This window comes from Genypterus blacodes, unplaced genomic scaffold, assembly GCF_046128005.1.
Source record: "Genypterus blacodes isolate CSIRO-AG114 ecotype Tasmania unplaced genomic scaffold, CSIRO-AGI_Gbla_v1 ptg000019l_1, whole genome shotgun sequence".
In the NCBI taxonomy this organism is placed as follows: domain Eukaryota; kingdom Metazoa; phylum Chordata; class Actinopteri; order Ophidiiformes; family Ophidiidae; genus Genypterus; species Genypterus blacodes.
In genome coordinates this window covers 1345001-1362437 of record NW_027466832.1, presented here as the reverse complement: position 1 = coordinate 1362437, position 17437 = coordinate 1345001, and the positions used below count along the sequence as shown (strand labels likewise).

General features: G+C 45.8%; 7 non-coding genes and 4 pseudogenes across 7 annotated transcripts; all 11 read right to left on the bottom strand.

Moving 5' to 3' along the window:
* Positions 1-6: 6 nt before the first annotated feature.
* LOC142991513 (5S ribosomal RNA) lies at positions 7-125 on the bottom strand. Its single transcript, XR_012960914.1, has one exon. It is a non-coding gene; the product is annotated as a 5S ribosomal RNA (ribosomal RNA).
* A 6619-nt stretch (positions 126-6744) lies between these two features.
* LOC142991516 (5S ribosomal RNA) lies at positions 6745-6863 on the bottom strand. Its single transcript, XR_012960917.1, has one exon. It is a non-coding gene; the product is annotated as a 5S ribosomal RNA (ribosomal RNA).
* A 245-nt stretch (positions 6864-7108) lies between these two features.
* Positions 7109-7227, bottom strand: LOC142991548 (5S ribosomal RNA; annotated as a pseudogene).
* Positions 7228-7675: 448 nt separating this feature from the next.
* LOC142991553 (5S ribosomal RNA) lies at positions 7676-7794 on the bottom strand (annotated as a pseudogene).
* Positions 7795-8251: 457 nt separating this feature from the next.
* Positions 8252-8370, bottom strand: LOC142991490 (5S ribosomal RNA). Its single transcript, XR_012960892.1, has one exon. It is a non-coding gene; the product is annotated as a 5S ribosomal RNA (ribosomal RNA).
* Positions 8371-8615: 245 nt separating this feature from the next.
* Positions 8616-8734, bottom strand: LOC142991606 (5S ribosomal RNA). The gene has a single exon (XR_012960974.1). It is a non-coding gene; the product is annotated as a 5S ribosomal RNA (ribosomal RNA).
* A 445-nt stretch (positions 8735-9179) lies between these two features.
* LOC142991567 (5S ribosomal RNA) lies at positions 9180-9298 on the bottom strand (annotated as a pseudogene).
* Positions 9299-9758: 460 nt separating this feature from the next.
* LOC142991506 (5S ribosomal RNA) lies at positions 9759-9877 on the bottom strand. The gene has a single exon (XR_012960907.1). It is a non-coding gene; the product is annotated as a 5S ribosomal RNA (ribosomal RNA).
* A 245-nt stretch (positions 9878-10122) lies between these two features.
* Positions 10123-10241, bottom strand: LOC142991557 (5S ribosomal RNA; annotated as a pseudogene).
* A 463-nt stretch (positions 10242-10704) lies between these two features.
* LOC142991531 (5S ribosomal RNA) lies at positions 10705-10823 on the bottom strand. Its single transcript, XR_012960932.1, has one exon. It is a non-coding gene; the product is annotated as a 5S ribosomal RNA (ribosomal RNA).
* Positions 10824-11068: 245 nt separating this feature from the next.
* LOC142991601 (5S ribosomal RNA) lies at positions 11069-11187 on the bottom strand. Its single transcript, XR_012960969.1, has one exon. It is a non-coding gene; the product is annotated as a 5S ribosomal RNA (ribosomal RNA).
* Between the last annotated feature and the right edge of the window lie 6250 nt (positions 11188-17437).

The window sequence follows — 17437 nt, the reverse complement described above, 5'->3', positions numbered from 1 at the left end:
CCAAAATGCTTACGGCACCGGGTATTCCCAGGCGGTCTCCCATCCAAGTACTAACCTGGCCGGACGCTGCTTAGCTTCTGAGATCAGACGAGATCGGGCGTGTTCAGAGTGGTATGGCCGTAAACGAGGAGAGCAGCCACACAGAGGCTCTTCATAGGTGAGACAGACCCAGTTCAAGTCACCGTGTACACATGACTACACTCAAGTTCATGTATATCACAATTTACATGATGCCTTCATCAGAAACACACATTTCTGGATAATGAAGTCTTACCTAATGAAACTGATAATCATCATATAGAACATAAAGAGGGACCACTAACATCTCTGACGCTCAGTTTCATCATCATCATCATCGTCATCATCATCATCGTCACACAGTGGCTCGTGTACTTCACTTCTCATGTGCATTCAATCTTCTCATATTATGCCCATGTGCAATACTCATTTTCTGAATGTATGCTTTCATATAAGATAAGATAAGATACAACATTATTCTCCCGAGGGACATTGGGTGTTGACAGAGGGAGTGAAACATGAGGGAGGAGGACCAGGTGAGGCCTGCTGCTCAGAGGGCCAAAGTGCTTACGGCACCGGGTATTCCCAGGCGGTCTCCCATCCAAGTACTAACCTGGCCCGACGCTGCTTAGCTTCCGAGATCAGACGAGATCGGGCGTGTTTTTTTTTTTTTCTCTTTTATTATCAAAAAATAAATATTTTTAACAAATACATTTTACACAAGTAAATACAAGTCATTTCAAATCAAATCAAATTATTTCCAACAATCCATAACACCATTCATCACATCTTTTTTTTTTTTTTTTTTTCCTTCACCCATCACCCCTCACCCTTGACCTATTGACATTTGCACCCCACCCTGATTTCCACACACAAATAGACAGTTATCTTCCAGCACCTTTTGTTTGAAATTCTTGTCCCCACCATCCCACAGCAGACTCACATTCCTTTTCATAAAGTTACAGAAAAAACTCCAGATGTTCACTTTTTTGTCCTCGAAATGTGAATAGTTTCTCCGAAGTCTGATGACATGTTTGGCATAACTCAGAATGTAATTGATAAGCCATTTGTTCACCCCTGCTTTCCTTTCCTTATACCCAAATAGAAAAAACCTCTCCCATTTTTCCTTTTCCGTGATTGTGACTCTACATTTTTGAAAGCATTGGTCCAGTTTCTCAAAAAACACTTTTAACTCCTTACATTCAAAAATAAAGTGCCTAAATGTCTCCACTTCCACCTCACATATATCACAAACCTTGCTGTTGAGTCTATTTATCTGGTTTAGCACCAAATTGACAAATATTCTATTGTGTCTGAGCCTGAAATTTGTATCAAAGCACTCTGATGAAATGAACTTCACATTTAGATCTGACCAAATGTGCTCCCTCTTAAGCCCATGGAACTGCCTTAGCCATACTTCCTCAGCTGCCGCTTTCTTCTTTTCCTTTCCCAAAAACACTCTATATAGTATCTTGGAGTTAACTGATCGTATGTCATGCTCTTTCCCTCCTTGGATGAGGGAGAAACTGACCAACTCCAGAGCCTTCTCTGCCCTCCTCCCCTTCACCAGCGCCACCCAGCTACGAGGTAACCCCTCTGAAATTCTCTGGCATAGTCTTTTGATCTCTATTGGTCTCACTTTCCCTAATCTTCCCCTGACCTCCTGGATTACTTCCTCCTGCAGAAATCCACCACCTCTTTGGATAAAGTGCTTCACCTGATTTAAACCTAGTTCCTCCAAGTACCTCCCTGAAAATACCTTCCCCTGACACCTTATTGCCGGATTTCTGAAAACTGGTTGGTGTAACACCTGCTCCGCAGTCTCACATCTAAACTTTAAATCCCCCAGTAAAATATTCCACGCTTCAAGTATTTCCCCTGTAAATGCATTAACCTGTGCTCTTTCCCTTTGCTCCGTTTCCCTACATAGATTAAACACTCCTCTATTATCCCACCCCTGTAGGCAAGAGTCGAGGCACTTCTGCCACGCGTAAATCTTTGCGTTTCCCATAAATTTCCCTAACAGTCGAATCCGTGCACTAAGCTTTTTACTTTTCAGGTCCACCAATTTCAAACCGCCCTCCTTCTGCCCATTGATGAGCACCTTCCTGGCTATCAAATGCTGTTTTTTATTCCAGATGAAAGCACTCATCATGTCATTCAGCTTTCCTATTACCCTGTCCGGCATTTCACAGACTCTTAGCGCATACTGACACTTGGACAGGAGGAGGGCGTTAGTTACTATCACTTTACCCCTTAGATTCAATTTCCTCCCGGACCAGAAATCCAATCGCATTTTGATTTTTCCCTCTATTTCACCCCACGTTTGTTTTGTTGCTGCATCTCGATTCTTACCTACGTATACACCCAAAACCTTCACCATTTCATTTCTCTTTACAAAATTCCATTTATTTACACAATCGAAACCATCACCAAAGCCCATTAGCTCGGTTTTTTCCGCATTGATTTTGGCCCCAGATACCCTCTCATAGCACTCTACATGCTGCAGCACCCTGTCTACACTCCTCTCATTCCTAACCGTAATACTTATGTCATCTGCGTACTGGTAGATTTTCGTGTCCGTTTTATCTTCCATTTCAATCCCCAAAATCCCTGGGTCCCTCCTAATGAGGGCAGACAAGGGTTCTGCCGCTATGGAGTATAACATAGCTGAAAGCGGGCATCCTTGCCTGATTGACCTCTCCAGAGCGAAGCTCTCAGTTAACCTCCCGTTTATTTTCACCCTACTGATGGCATTCCTATATATTAACCTAATCCATTTAGTGAAACCTTCCCCGAAACCCATCTTTTCCAGTGTTTTAAACAAAAAATCATGATCCACCCTATCAAACGCCTTCTCTAAATCAACCCCTATGTACAGCCCTCCCTTCTGATTCATTTTGTCAAAGATGTCCTGGATCGATAAGATGATGTCACTAATGTCTCTCCCTACCACACCATAACACTGACAGGGATTCACCACTGTGCCTATCACCTCCTTCAATCTGTTTGCCAGGATTTTAGCCAGTATTTTATAATCTGTATTTAGCAGACTAATTGGCCTATAATTCCCCAAATCACCTTTGTCACCCTTATTCTTATACACCACTCGGATTAGCCCCGTGAAGAAGTCCCCAGATGCTTTCCCCTCCCGCTCCATGCATTGAAAGATTCTCAGGAGAATTGGCTTCATCACCTGTTTAAAGGTGATGTAAAATTCCCCCGATAACCCATCCAGCCCTGGACTTTTGTTCTTATTCAAACCATTTATTGCTCTTTCCAATTCTTCCTCTGTTATGTTTTTATCACAGTCTGCTCTGTCATCTTCCCCTAATTTTTTTTCTATCCCTTCAAAAACACTGTGGTCTGTAGAGTTTACCTCCATCTTTGAAAAAAGTGTTTTAAAATGTTTATGAGCCACCTCCAGCATTTCCTCTGTCTTCTCCATTGTCTTACCCTCTTCATTTTTCAGGTTTTGCAGATGAGCTTTCTTTTGCTGTCTTTTTTCAAGCCCTAAAAAGAAACTTGTATTCTTTTCCCCTTCTAAAATATCCTTCATCCTCGATCTGATAGCTGCCCCTCTGCTCCGTTTCTTCTCAAGCTCATCTAATTGTTTTCTCAGCATGAGATATTTTAGATTGTTGAAGTTTTCCTCTGCAATCGACCTTTCCAGCTCTTTATTAATCTGGTCTCTTAAACTATACTCAGTCCTTCTTTCCTTCTCCATTTTATTTTTACAATAGTTTATTGTCACTTTTTTGATGTGCAATTTCACCTCCTCCCACCACTCCCCCATATTTATACAACCCTCACCCTGCAGTTCTCTTTTTCTTTCTTTCAGTAGATTTTCAACTTTCTCCCTATATTTTCCATCCAGCAAAACACTGTTATTTAAACACCATAACCCTCCACCTTTGTGCTCTTTCTCCCCCAGCTCCACCCATAACCTTGCATGATCGCTAAACCCTGTGAACTCATACCAGCATTTTGAAATCTTTTTTTCCAGCCCAGATGCTAATAGACATAAGTCAATCCTGGACTGTTTAAGTTTCCCCAGAACCGTCTGTCGTCTGGAAAAGCCCCTTTCTCCCATATTGCGCACCCTCCACAGATCTACCAGGTTGAAATAGTCAAAAAGCTCATTTAGCGATTTCCTACTTATATCACTTTTGTATGTATTGTTGCTTGATATATCCAATCTCGTAAGTGCACAGTTAAAATCCCCCACTACACAAATGTTCCCTCCCAAATGCGGTTTTAGTTGATCAAAGAAAATTCCACGCTTGTTGTCCTCATTCGGTGCATAAATATTCAAAAGTTTGTAAAGCACATTCCTGTAAATAAATTCAATACCGATCACCCTTCCCTCATCATCCTTCACTATTTCCTTAACATTTTGGATCTTATCTCCTTTAGCAAAAATAGCGACTCCGGCTCGTCCATTTACACCGTTGTTTGCCCACACTTTTCCAGCCCATGTATCCCTCAGATAGCTTCTCCACTCCCTTGTCCACTTAGTCTCTTGTACACAGAGGATGTCAAAAGTATCCACCCTTAAAACATCTCTCATCTTGTTAATACATCTTAAGCCGTTTGTGTTTTGCGATAGTATTTTTAACATTGTAAATACATAGAGATAAATCAGGCCCATCATCTTTATGCTACAGTTCACGTCTTACTTTTTCCTCTTTTTGATCCCCTTGTCTTCAGCATCCATTGCAGTCTTCTCTTCCCCAGCTCCTGGCTGTTTCCGAGGTCCATATCAGACTCCGAGTTCCCCGACTCTTGAGACCCCGTCAAGCATATCTCTGAGTCTGATTCTGGGGGTCGCTGAAGTTGAACAATTTTCACCTTCCTCTCCTTTCTCTCCGATGTATCCACACTCTGCCCCTCTGCTGCGTCTCCATGTCCCGGCACCTCAGCTGTCGATCCTCTCACCTCCATTCCTTGCTCTCCGTCCGACTCCAGTATGTCTCTTCCTTTCTCCGCTTCCCCCTCCGCACGATCCTTCTCGGTCTCCTCCCTCTCAGAGATATTCTCTCTCGATTCTTCCTGCTCCTCACGTTGCTTTCCTCCCGTCCCTGGAGCATGATCAACGTCCTCACAAACACATCTGCTGCTCTCCTTTTTGCAGCTCTGGCATTTGTTCCCTCTGCCCATGCACTCCCTTGCATAGTGCCCCTGCTCTCCACATTTTCTACAAAGGAAATCTGGACAGTCCCTCAGGATATGACCAGTCTGTATGCACTGTCTGCACACTTTCACCTGTTTGTCGTGCAAAACTCTGAAGAACTCTGCTCCAAAAGCCGTCTCAAACTTGGTCGAATATGGAAGTGATTGGACCGTCTCCGTGAATTTAACTTTCACGTATCTTGTTCCGTCAGCAATTCTAGTTCCCGGCCACATTCTCCTGATGATCGGGGATACTGCACTCACTCCCCAGCTGTTCAGCTTGCCCAGAATGACGCTGTCCGTGATATACGCCGGCAGCCCCAGAAACGAGACCACCAGCTCATCATTACATAACTCCTTGGACATGATCGCGGTCTGTCCAATTTTTCTGCCGTCCAATAGTCTTTCTTTCCCGTTCGGGTGATTCATTGTGATCTCATATTTATTTCTGCCCGTGTACCGGCAGGCGATGATTTTCCCACAAGTGTCTTGTATTGCCTGGATCAGCTCCATTGCGGTCACTTTATCTTCTCCAATCAGCTCCAGGGCGAGCGTTAAATTTTGCTGAAACTCTTCAGCTTTATCCTTAAAAATCCGTATCTCTTCCTCTCTGATGATTTCTCTCTCCTGCCCTCTTCCTCCTTGCGCATTTTCGGCTACGTCAGGAGCTGTCACCGCACGTGTGTCCTCCATTTCTCCCGTCATATTCTGACCGTCCACGGTCCTGTACGCCCGATCGTCTTCCACCATCGGCTCGTTTGCCTCGGCCGTCCGGTCCGGGCCCGGTGCAGCGACTCTGGCTCCCTTTCCTCTGGTTCTCACCATACTTGGAGCACAGTATAAACTATTTTCCATCAGGAAAAACCAAAACCAAACAAACAAATAAATAACTTAAAGTGTCCCCCAGACAGTCAAAACTGCTGGGGGTGGCTCCAAAAACAGAGCTATCAAAGAAACGAAAAATCTGGGCTTAAAGAAACGCCACAGTTCAAACTCAAAATCAAAATTGCCGCACAGGATCAGTCAAAATACACGCACGCCTGGAGCTCACACACACCTCCTCTTACTTCCGTGTTCAGAGTGGTATGGCCGTAAACGAGGGGAGCAGCCACACAGAGACTCTTTATAGGTGAGACAGACCCAGTTCAAGTCACCGTGTACACATGACTACACTCAAGTTCATGTATATCACAATTTACATGATGCCTTCATCAGAAACACACATTTCTGGATAATGAAGTCTTACCTAATGAAACTGATAATCATCACATAGAACATACAGAGGGACCACTAACATCTCTGACGCTCACTTTCATCATCATCATCATCATCATCATCATCATCGTCACACAGTGGCTCGTGTACTTCACTTCTCATGTGCATTCAATCTTCTCATATTATGCCCATGTGCAATACTCATTTTCTGAATGTATGCTTTCATATAAGATAAGATAAGATACAACTTTATTCTCCCGAGGGACATTGGGTGTTGACAGAGGGAGTGAAACATGAGTGAGGAGGACCAGGTGAGGCCTGCTGCTCAGAGGGCCAAAATGCTTATGGCACCGGGTATTCCCAGGCCGTCTCCCATCCAAGTACTAACCTGGCCCGACGCTGATTAGCTTCCGAGATCAGATGAGATCGGGCGTGTTCAGAGTGGTATGGCCGTAAACGAGGAGAGCAGCCACACAGAGGCTCTTTATAGGTGAGACAGACCCAGTTCAAGTCACCGTGTACACATGACTACACTCAAGTTCATGTATATCACAATTTACATGATGCCTTCATCAGAAGAACACTAACATTTCAGATAAGAAATGACAGAACTTTATTCTCCCGAGGGAAATTGCGTGTTGACAAAGGGAGTGAAACATGAGGGAGGAGGACCAGGTGAGGCCTGCTGCTCAGAGGGCCAAAATGCTTACGGAACCCGGTATTCCCAGGCGGTCTCCCATCCAAGTACTAACTTTGCCCGACGCTGATTAGCTTCCGAGATCAGACGAGATCGGGCGTGTTCAGAGTGGTATGGCCGTAAACGAGGAGAGCAGCCACACAGATGCTCTTTATAGGTGAGACAGACCCTTTTCAAGTCACCGTGTACACATGACTACACTCAAGTTCATGTATATCACAATTTACATGATGCCTTCATCAGAAACACACATTTCTGGATAATGAAGTCTTACCTAATGAGACTGATAATCATCACATAGAACATACAGAGGGACCACTAACATCTCTGACGCTCACTTTCATCATCATCATTATCATCATTGTCACACAGTGGCTCGTGTACTTCACTTCTCATGTGTATTCAATCTTCTCATATTATGCCCATGTGCAATACTCATTTTCTGAATGTATGCTTTCATATAAGATAAGATAAGATACAACTTTATTCTCCCGAGGGAAATTGGGTGTTGACAGAGGGAGTGAAACATGAGGGAGGAGGACCAGGTGAGGCCTGCTGCTCAGAGGGCCAAAATGTTTACGGCAATGGGTATTCCTAGGCGGTCTCCCATCCAAGTACTAACCTTGCCCGACGCTGCTTAGCTTCCGAGATCAGACGAGATCAGGCGTGTTCATAGTGGTATGGCCGTAAACAAGGAGAGCAGCCACACAGAGGCTCTTTATAGGTGAGACAGACCCAGTTCAAGTCACCGTGTACACATGACTACACTCAAGTTCATGTAAATCACAATTTACATGATGCCTTCATCAGAAGAACACATTTCTGGATAATGAGGTCTAACCAAATGAAACTGATAATCATCACATAGAACATAACGAGGGACCACTAACATCTCTGATGCTCACTTTCATCATCATCATCATCATCATCATCATCATCGTCACACAGTGGCTCGTGTACTACACTTCTCATGTGCATTCAATCATCTCATATTATGCCCATGTGCAATACTCATTTTCTGAATGTATGCTTTCATATAAGATAAGATAAGATACAACTTTATTCTCCCGAGGGAACTTGCGTTTTCACAGAGTGAGTGAAACATGAGGGAGGAGGACCAGGTGAGGCCTGCTGCTCAGAGGGCCAAAATGCTTACGGCACCGGGTATTCCCAAGCGGTCTCCCATCCAAGTACTAACCTGGACCGACGCTGATTAGCTTCCGAGATCAGACGAGATCGGGCGTGTTCAGAGTGGTATGGCCGTAAACAAGGAGAGCAGCCACACAGAGGATCTTTATAGGTGAGACAGACCCAGTTCAAGTCACCGTGTACACATGACTACACTCAAGTTCATGTATATCACAATTTACATGATGCCTTCATCAGAAGAACACTAACATTTCAGATAAGATAAGACACAACTTTATTCTCCCGAGGGAAATTGCGTGTTGACATGGGGGGTGAAACATGAGGGAGGAGGACCAGGTGAGGCCTGCTGCTCAGAGGGCCAAAATGCTTACGGCACCAGGTATTCCCAGGCGGTCTCCCATCCAAGTACTAACCTGGCCCGACGCTGATTAGCTTCCGAGATCAGACGAGATCGGGCGTGTTCAGAGTGGTATGGCCGTAAACGAGGAGAGCAGCCACACAGAGGCTCTTTATAGGTGAGACGGACCCAGTTCAAGTCACCGTGTACCCATGACTACACTCAAGTTCATGTATATCACAATTTACATGATGCCTTCATCAGAAACACACATTTCTGGATAATGAAGTCTTACCTAATGAAACTGATAATCATCACATAGAAGATACAGAGGGACCACTTACATCTCTGACGCTCACTTTCATCATCATCATCATCATCGTCACAAAGTGGCTCGTGTACTTCACTTCTCATGTGCATTCAATCTTCTCATATTATGCCCATGTGCAATACTCATTTTCTGAATGTATGCTTTCATATAAGATAAGATAAGACACAACTTTATTCTCCCGAGGGAACTTGCGTGTTCACAGAGTGAGTTAAACATGAGGAAGGAGGACCAGGTGAGGCCTGCTGCTCAGAGGGCCAAAATGCTAACGGCACCAGGTATTCCCAGGCGAACTCCCATCCAAGTATTAACCTGGCCCGACGCTGCTTAGCTGCTGAGATCAGAAGAGATCGGGCGTGTTCAGAGTGGTATGGTCGTAAACGAGGAGAGCAGCCACACAGAGGCTCTTTATAGGTGAGACAGACCCAGTTCAAGTCACCGTGTACACATGACTACACTCAAGTTCATGTATATCACAATTTACATGATGCCTTCATCAGAAACACACATTTCTGGATGATGAAGTCTTACCTAATGAAACTGATAATCATCACATAGAACATAAAGAGGGACCACTAACATCTCTGACGCTCACTTTCATCATCATCATCATCATCATCATCATCATCATCGTCACACAGTGGCTCGTGTACTTCACTCCTCATGTGCATTCAATCATCTCATATTATGACCATGTGCAATACTCATTTTCTGAATGTATGCTTTCATATAAGATAAGATAAGATACAACTTTATTCTCCCGAGGGACATTGGGTGTTGACAGAGGGAGTGAAACATGAGGGAGGAGGACCAGGTGAGGCCTGCTGCTCAGAGGGCCAAAATGCTTACGGCACCGGGTATTCCCAGGCGGTCTCCCATCCAAGTACTAACCTGGCCCGACGCTGCTTAGCTTCCGAGATCAGACGAGATCAGGCGTGTTCAGAGTGGTATGGCCGTAAACGAGGAGAGCAGCCACACAGAGGCTCTTTATAGGTGAGACAGACCCAGTTCAAGTCACCGTGTACACATGACTACACTCAAGTTCATGTATATCACAATTTACATGATGCCTTCATCAGAAGAACACTAACATTTCAGATAAGATAAGATACAACTTTATTCTCCCGAGGAAAATTGCGTGTTCACAGAGGGAGTGAAACATGAGGGAGGAGGACCAGGTGAGGCCTGCTGCTCAGAGGGCCAAAATGCTTACGGCAGTGGGTATTCCCAGGCGGTCTGCCATCCAAGTACTAACCTGGCCCGACGCTGATTAGCTTCCGAGATCAGACGAGATCGGGCGTGTTCAGAGTGGTATGGCCGTAAACGAGGAGAGCAGCCACACAGAGGCTCTTTATAGGTGAGACAGACCCAGTTCAAGTCACCGTGTACACATGACTACACTCAAGTTCATGTATATCACAATTTACATGATGCCTTCATCAGAAACACACATTTCTGGATAATGAAGTCTTACCTAATGAAACTGATAATCATCACATAGAACATACAGAGGGACCACTTACATCTCTGACGCTCACTTTCATCCTCATCATCATCATCATCATCATCATCATCATCGTCACACAGTGGCTCCTGTACTTCACTCCTCATGTGCATTCAATCATCTCATATTATGCCCATGTGCAATACTCATTTTCTGAATGTATGCTTTCATATATGATAAGATAAGATACAACTTTATTCTCCCGAGGGACATTGGTTGTTGACAAAGGGAGTGAAACATGAGGGAGGAGGACCAGGTGAGGCCTGCTGCTCAGAGGGCCAAAATGCTTACGGCAGCGGGTATTCCCAGGCAGTCTCCCATCCAAGTACTAACCTGGCCCGACGCTGCTTTGCTTCCGAGATCAGACGAGATCAGGTGTGTTCAGAGTGGTATGGCCGTAAACGAGGAGAGCAGCCACACAGAGGCTCTTTATAGGTGAGACAGACCCAGTTCAAGTCACCGTGTACGCATGACTACACTCAAGTTCATGTATATCACAATTTACATGATGCCTTCATCAGAAGAACACTAACATTTCAGATAAGATAAGATACAACTTTATTCTCCCGAGGGAAATTGCGTGTTGACAGAGGGAGTGAAACATGAGGGAGGAGGACCAGGTGAGGCCTGCTGTTCAGAGGGCCAAAATTCTTACGGCACCGGGTATTCCCAGGCGGTCTCCCATCCAAGTACTAACCTGGCCCGACGCTGCTTAGCTTCCGAGATCAGACGAGACCGGGCGTGTTCAGAGTGGTATGGCCGTAAACGAGGAGAGCAGCCACACAGAGGCTCTTTATAGGTGAGACAGACCCAGTTCAAGTCACCGTGTACACATGACTACACTCAAGTTCATGTATATCACAATTTACATGATGCCTTTGTGACATACCCCCCATTTAGTCTTTTCTTTGGTCCCTTTTCCATTAAGTTGTGGCCTTTTATTTTCTTTTGTTACGATGTTGTTGCATGTTTTGGCCAGAAGTGGCGCTGTAGTACTGGGATATAATGCAGTTGCATAACGGTGAGAGAGAGAAGAAGTAGCCACTGAGAACGGAAGGCGGGAGATGTAAATGGTGAAGTGAGCTGTATTGTGGAAACTTTGGATTAAACAAAAAACTTTTCCCAGCACGCCGTTGAGAGTATTACTTTCTTCAAGTGTGCAACAAAATTGGCGCCCGAACAGGGACTCAACGTGATACAAAAAAGAAGTCTGAAGAAAAAAAAAAAGAACGAATGTTGGAACACGCAAAATGGAGCTGGAGCAGTTACAGGATCAGCTAACGGAGCTACTGTGTCGGCTAAACGTGGAACAGCTAAAAGAAGTGTGTATCCGAGCAAAGTTTCATCAGACAAGGAGAAGAAACACACGTTGATCCGAGCAATTAATGAGTCAGTAGAGAATGCTTTTGAAGTGGAGGAACAAGATGTAGCAGAGACATTTGGGCAAGAGTTGTTAGCTACAGCTAAGCGATTGAGAGAAAACGCGCCCAAACCAGAGAGGTATGATAAAAATGAAGAGGAGCTACAAAAGCTACAAAAACAGTATGCTGAAATGCAGTTGACATTCCAGACGTCGACCAAAATGCTCGAGGAGGAAATGAGTCGGCTTCGGGAAAAAATGAACAGGACGGCTAGCCCGCCAGAACTCCCATTCTCCAGAGCCCCTGAAGTGGTTATCAGACGCGAGTTTCGGATTAATGGCCAGATAGGTGAATTGGGGCAGAAAGACAAGTTATCATACACTAACCTCATGTACCAAATAGACTCTGAAAAACGTAAAGGCCACAGTGATGTAGAAATTGTTGAAGCCGTAGTAAAAGCTGCTACACCAGGGCTCAGTTTACGTGATATGCTGGAAGCCAAAAATAATTTGACACTCGTGCAGTTGAAGACGATTCTTAAAGCCCATTTCAAAGAAAACAACACTACAGATATGTTCCACAGACTCATTAACATAACTCAAGATGCAAAAGAATCCCCTCAGAATTTTCTTTTTCGTGCAGTTGAACTCAAAGAGAGGCTACTGGCGGCTGCAGAAGATGCCAGCTCAGATGTACAGTATAGCCCAGACCTCATTCAGAAGAAGTTTCTTAGGTCAGTCAGTACAGGACTACTGAGTGATAATGTTAAAATGCAGCTGAAACCTCACCTAGATGATCTAGGAGTGACTGACGAGATATTGATAGAGAAAATGAATGATGCTGCTGCTGTTGATTGGGAGACACAGCAGAAATTGAAGAAAAGTATCCCAAATAAGCCAGCCAGAATAAATGAGCTAAAAACAGAAACAACTACTTACCAGCTGTATAGTGACAGGGAAACAGACAATGACCAGCCATCTGAACACAGCACTTCAGTCAAGGCCAGTGTTAAAAGTCAGAAGATAAAAACTCCAAAAAGCTCTTCAGAAACTGAACTGATGGATGCAGTGAAACAGCTGAGAGAGGAAGTGGCTGAGCTGAGGAAGAATGTTCAGTACTCAGCACGACCATCTCACCAGTTCCAAAACAGAGGGAAGAGGGCATGCAGAGGATGTCAAGACCGGGGTGAAGAGGAACAGTGTGACCACTGCTTCAAATGTGGCCTGAGTGGACACCTCTCAAGAGGATGCAGAGGCCAAAGGAACTCAAGAGGCAACACTGATTCAGCTAATATCAAAGGACAGACTGTAGAATGTACCTCCCCTGACACTCAAGAACAGCATAGCAGGTCACTCAACACCCCTACTATTCTTAGAGAAAGCATTGTACAATTAGAAGAGAGACTGCGAGCAGAAAGGTGTTCCCCAGGTGGAAGATTGGCAGGTTCTGCTTATATTAGCCACATCTCCCCTCGTCACCATTCACAGCTGCTGAGACTTATTGGAAAGAAGTGCATGGTGAGTTGCTACCTAGATGGGGTGAAGACTCAAGCCTTATGGGACACTGGATCGCAAGTCTGCCTTATCAATGAGACCTGGAGGAAGAACTGCATCCCAGAGGTGAAGGTACGGAGCACTGAAGAACTCCTCGGCCCTGGTCCTTTTGTGGGGAAAGCTGTCAACCAGACCGACATCCCTTTCCTAGGCTGGGTGGAGGTCACGTTCCACCTAGACCCATCACATGCTCCAGAGTTCACGCTTCAGGTGCCCATGCTCGTGACAGGTGAGAAAGGAGCAGCAGAAGAGCCAATCATTGGTTACAATGTAATTGAACTGTTGTTAAAGAATGGTGTGGAGGGTCCACATGAAGTAATAACACAGGCTGTGAGCACAGCTTTCTCTTTTAGCTGTAAAAAGACTGAAATGTTAGTGAAAATTATTCAAAACAGTGACCCTGAGTGCAGTGACGGCCTAGTGAGAGTGGGCAGGCAGAAGGAAGTGATCCCAGCAGGTCAGGTGAGAACTATAAAATGTGCTGTGAGAACAGGTCCTCTACTGTCCAGTCAAGAAGCCCTTTTTCTGCCTGATGAACATGCCCCCTGGCCAGATGGCCTGAGAATGTCAGAGAGCATGATGACTCTTAGCGAAGGGACATATTCTCGCATAGCACTGCCCATCACCAATAACACCTGTCATGATGTCACCCTGAGCCCACGCACAGTGTTGGGGCAGGTTCAACTGGTCAAAGCTGTCTATCCAGTGGACGCCAAGCCAGTCACTCCTCGACCAGCTTCTCCAGTCGAACGTCCAGAGGTCAGCAGGGAGGATGAGCCTGAGCCTGATGGAAGGACAGCGGTGGACGAGGAAAGGTGGGACCCACCAATCACACTGATTCACCTCCCCCTTGCTCAGCAGCGACAAGTGAAGCAGATGTTGAGGGAGGAATGCAGAGCGTTCGCCAGAGACGATGATGATGTGGGATACATCCCTTCCCTACAACTGAAAATCAGACTCACAGATACAACACCGGTAAGACGTACCTATGTGTCTGTGCCTAAGCCACTTCACAAAGAAGTAAAACAGTACTTAGAAGACTTGTTAAATAGGGGCTGGATCCAAAAATCTAGGTCACATTACTCATCTCCCATTGTCTGTGTGCGGAAAAAAGATGGGAACCTCCGTCTGTGCTGTGACTACAGAGAACTCAACCGTAAGTCTCTGCCAGATCGCCACCCTATTCCCCGCATTCAAGATATGCTAGATAGTTTACATGGGAGTGCATGGTTTTCAGTGTTAGATCAAGGCAAGGCCTACCATCAGGGGTTCGTGGAAGAAAGTAGTAGACCACTCACAGCTTTTATAACACCCTGGGGCCTATATGAGTGGATCCGAATCCCTTTTGGCTTGTCTACAGCACCCTCCGAATTCCAGCGCAGCATGGAGGAGTGTCTATCTGGACTCAGAGATGAAATTTGCGAGCCATATCTAGACGATAATCTGGTTCATAGCCAAACATTTGATAATCACCTGAAAGATGTGAGAAAAGTGCTTCAGCGCTACCAACAGCACGGGGTGAAATTGACTGCAAAGAAATGTGAGCTCTTTAAGAACCAGGTCAGATTTCTGGGAAAGATCGTATCGAAGGAAGGCTACACAATGGATCCTGCAGAAGTAGCCCCAGTGCAAGAGATGAAGCAGAGGAAGCCAGCGACAGTGGGTGAGGTGCGGAAAGTGCTAGGATTCATCTCATACTACCGAGCCTATATCCCAAACTTCTCTCGCATAGCTAAGCCTCTCTATGCACTGCTGTGCGCTGAGATACCAGGCAGTGAGACCCCTAAAGGCACAAAGAAGCAGAAGGCTGGGGTGAGAAAGACAAAGCAAAGCCAGGTACCCTCACATCAACGTATCAGGTGGACAGAAGAACACAGTACAGTTCTCAGTCAGCTGATAGATTACCTCTCCAGTCCTCCTGTGCTGGGCTACCCAAACTTTGAAGAACCGTTCATTATGCATTGTGATGCGTCCCAGGATGGACTTGGAGCGGTGCTCTATCAAAAACAGGAGGGAAGGTTAAAGGTCATTGCGTATGGCTCCCGCACACTCTCTGCTCCAGAGAAGAATTACCATCTACATTCTGGTAAGCTAGAGTTTTTAGCAATGAAATGGGCTATATGCGAGAGGTTTAGGGATTATTTGTATTACACTCCATCGTTTGTAGTATATACAGATAATAACCCTCTGACATATGTGCTGACAACAGCTAAATTGAATGCCACGTTGCTGAGATGGGTGGCTGAATTGGCAGACTTCAATTAAGTACAGGCCAGGGAAGTCTAACTCTGACGCAGACGGGCTATCGAGAATGCCCCTTGACATAGAGAAGTATATGCTAACCTGTTCACAAAAGATACAGTCTGAGATCTTGGCCAGTGTCTCCAAAGGGTTGTCAGTTCACCAGGTGGAGAGAGAGCCGTTGCTGTGTCCAGTGACCATCACCACAGCCATCGCAGAGCTGAGCAGTGAGCCGCGGATGAACGCAGCAAAGCAGATCGCCCCTCAAGCACTGAGAGCCGCTCAAGACGAGGATCTACTGCTGAAGCAGGTGAAACAGCAGGTCGCACAACAGCAGTGGCCGAGGGTGAAAGACACTCACAGTGAGTTGGCAGTGTTTGCAAGGGAGAAAGCGAAGTTGGTGATTGATGCTGAGGATGTTCTCCGGCGACAGACAGCAACACGCACACAACTGGTTGTGCCTCCAAAGTTCCGTCCCCTCATCCTGAGAGAGCTGCATGAAGAGATGGGACACTTGGGCGTTGAACGGACACTCCATCTGATCCGTGAGCGTTTCTTTTGGCCTCATATGCAGAGAGACGTTGAGCATCACATCAACAAGGTCTGTAGCTGTGTGAAACGGAAAAGACCACAGAAAGCAGTAAGAGCACCACTTACCAGTATTGTGACAACATACCCCTTTGAGCTGGTCTCAATTGACTTCATGCACCTAGAGAAGTGTAAAGGAGGATATGAGTACATTCTGGTGGTCATGGACCATTTTACACGATTCGCTCAGGCGTATGCATGTACTAACAACAGTGCTCGAACTGCAGCTGAGAAGATATTCGGTGACTTTGTCCTCAAATTCGGCTTCCCCACGAAATTACACCATGATCAGGGTAGAGAATTAGAGAATAAGTTGTTTGCAGAGCTCCAAAAATACTCTGGCATCCAAGGTTCTCGCACCACCCCGTACCACCCCCAGGGGAACGGTCAAGTGGAACGCTTCAACCGCACCCTGCTGGCCATGTTGCGTAACCTAGATGACCAAGCTAAAGCAGATTGGAAGAATTCTCTTGCCAAAGTAATACACGCCTACAATTGCACGCGCAATGAGTCCACTGGATAGGCACCATATTACCTGCTCTTTGGTCGTAACCCCAGATTGCCTATTGACATCATGTTCAGTATCCCCCACAGTGATGGCAGTGCATCTCATGATGACTATGCCAAGAAATGGAAACAGAGGATGGAGGAGGCGTACCAGTTAGCCTCCAAGGCTGCGAAGGCAAGCGGAGAGAGGGGGAAAAACCTGTATGACCGGAAGGTTCAAGGTGCAGAGCTGTATCCTGGCTGCAGAGTTCTCATTAGGAACTTGACTGAAAGAGGTGGACCCGGAAAACTCAGGTCATTCTGGGAAGACAAAGTCCATGTAGTGGTCAAGAGAAAACACCCAGAAAGTCCAGTTTATGAAGTACAACCAGAGGATGGCCAGGGCCGCACCAGAGTGCTTCATCGAAATCTGCTGCTCCCCTGTGACTTCCTGCCAGTTGAGTCACACAAGCCTGAAAAGAAAAGAGGTGAGAGACCACACAAAGAGAAAAAGACACCGACAAAACAGAATGCAGAACCCGAGTGTTCATCTGACTCTGAAGAGGATGACTGGCGATGCATGTCCAGATGGCCCCAAGGAGACTCCGCAGCACAAACCAGAAGGAACCTCAGACCAGAGGCTACAGAGTTTCAGCCACGGGCTGCAACACCAGCACCTGAGGGAGACGATGTGATGGGAGAACAGACCCTGTGGACATCAGACACGGACAGAGAGCAAGAAGAACAGATCGGGACTGGACTGGAAAATGAAGTGACTGTGACAGCAG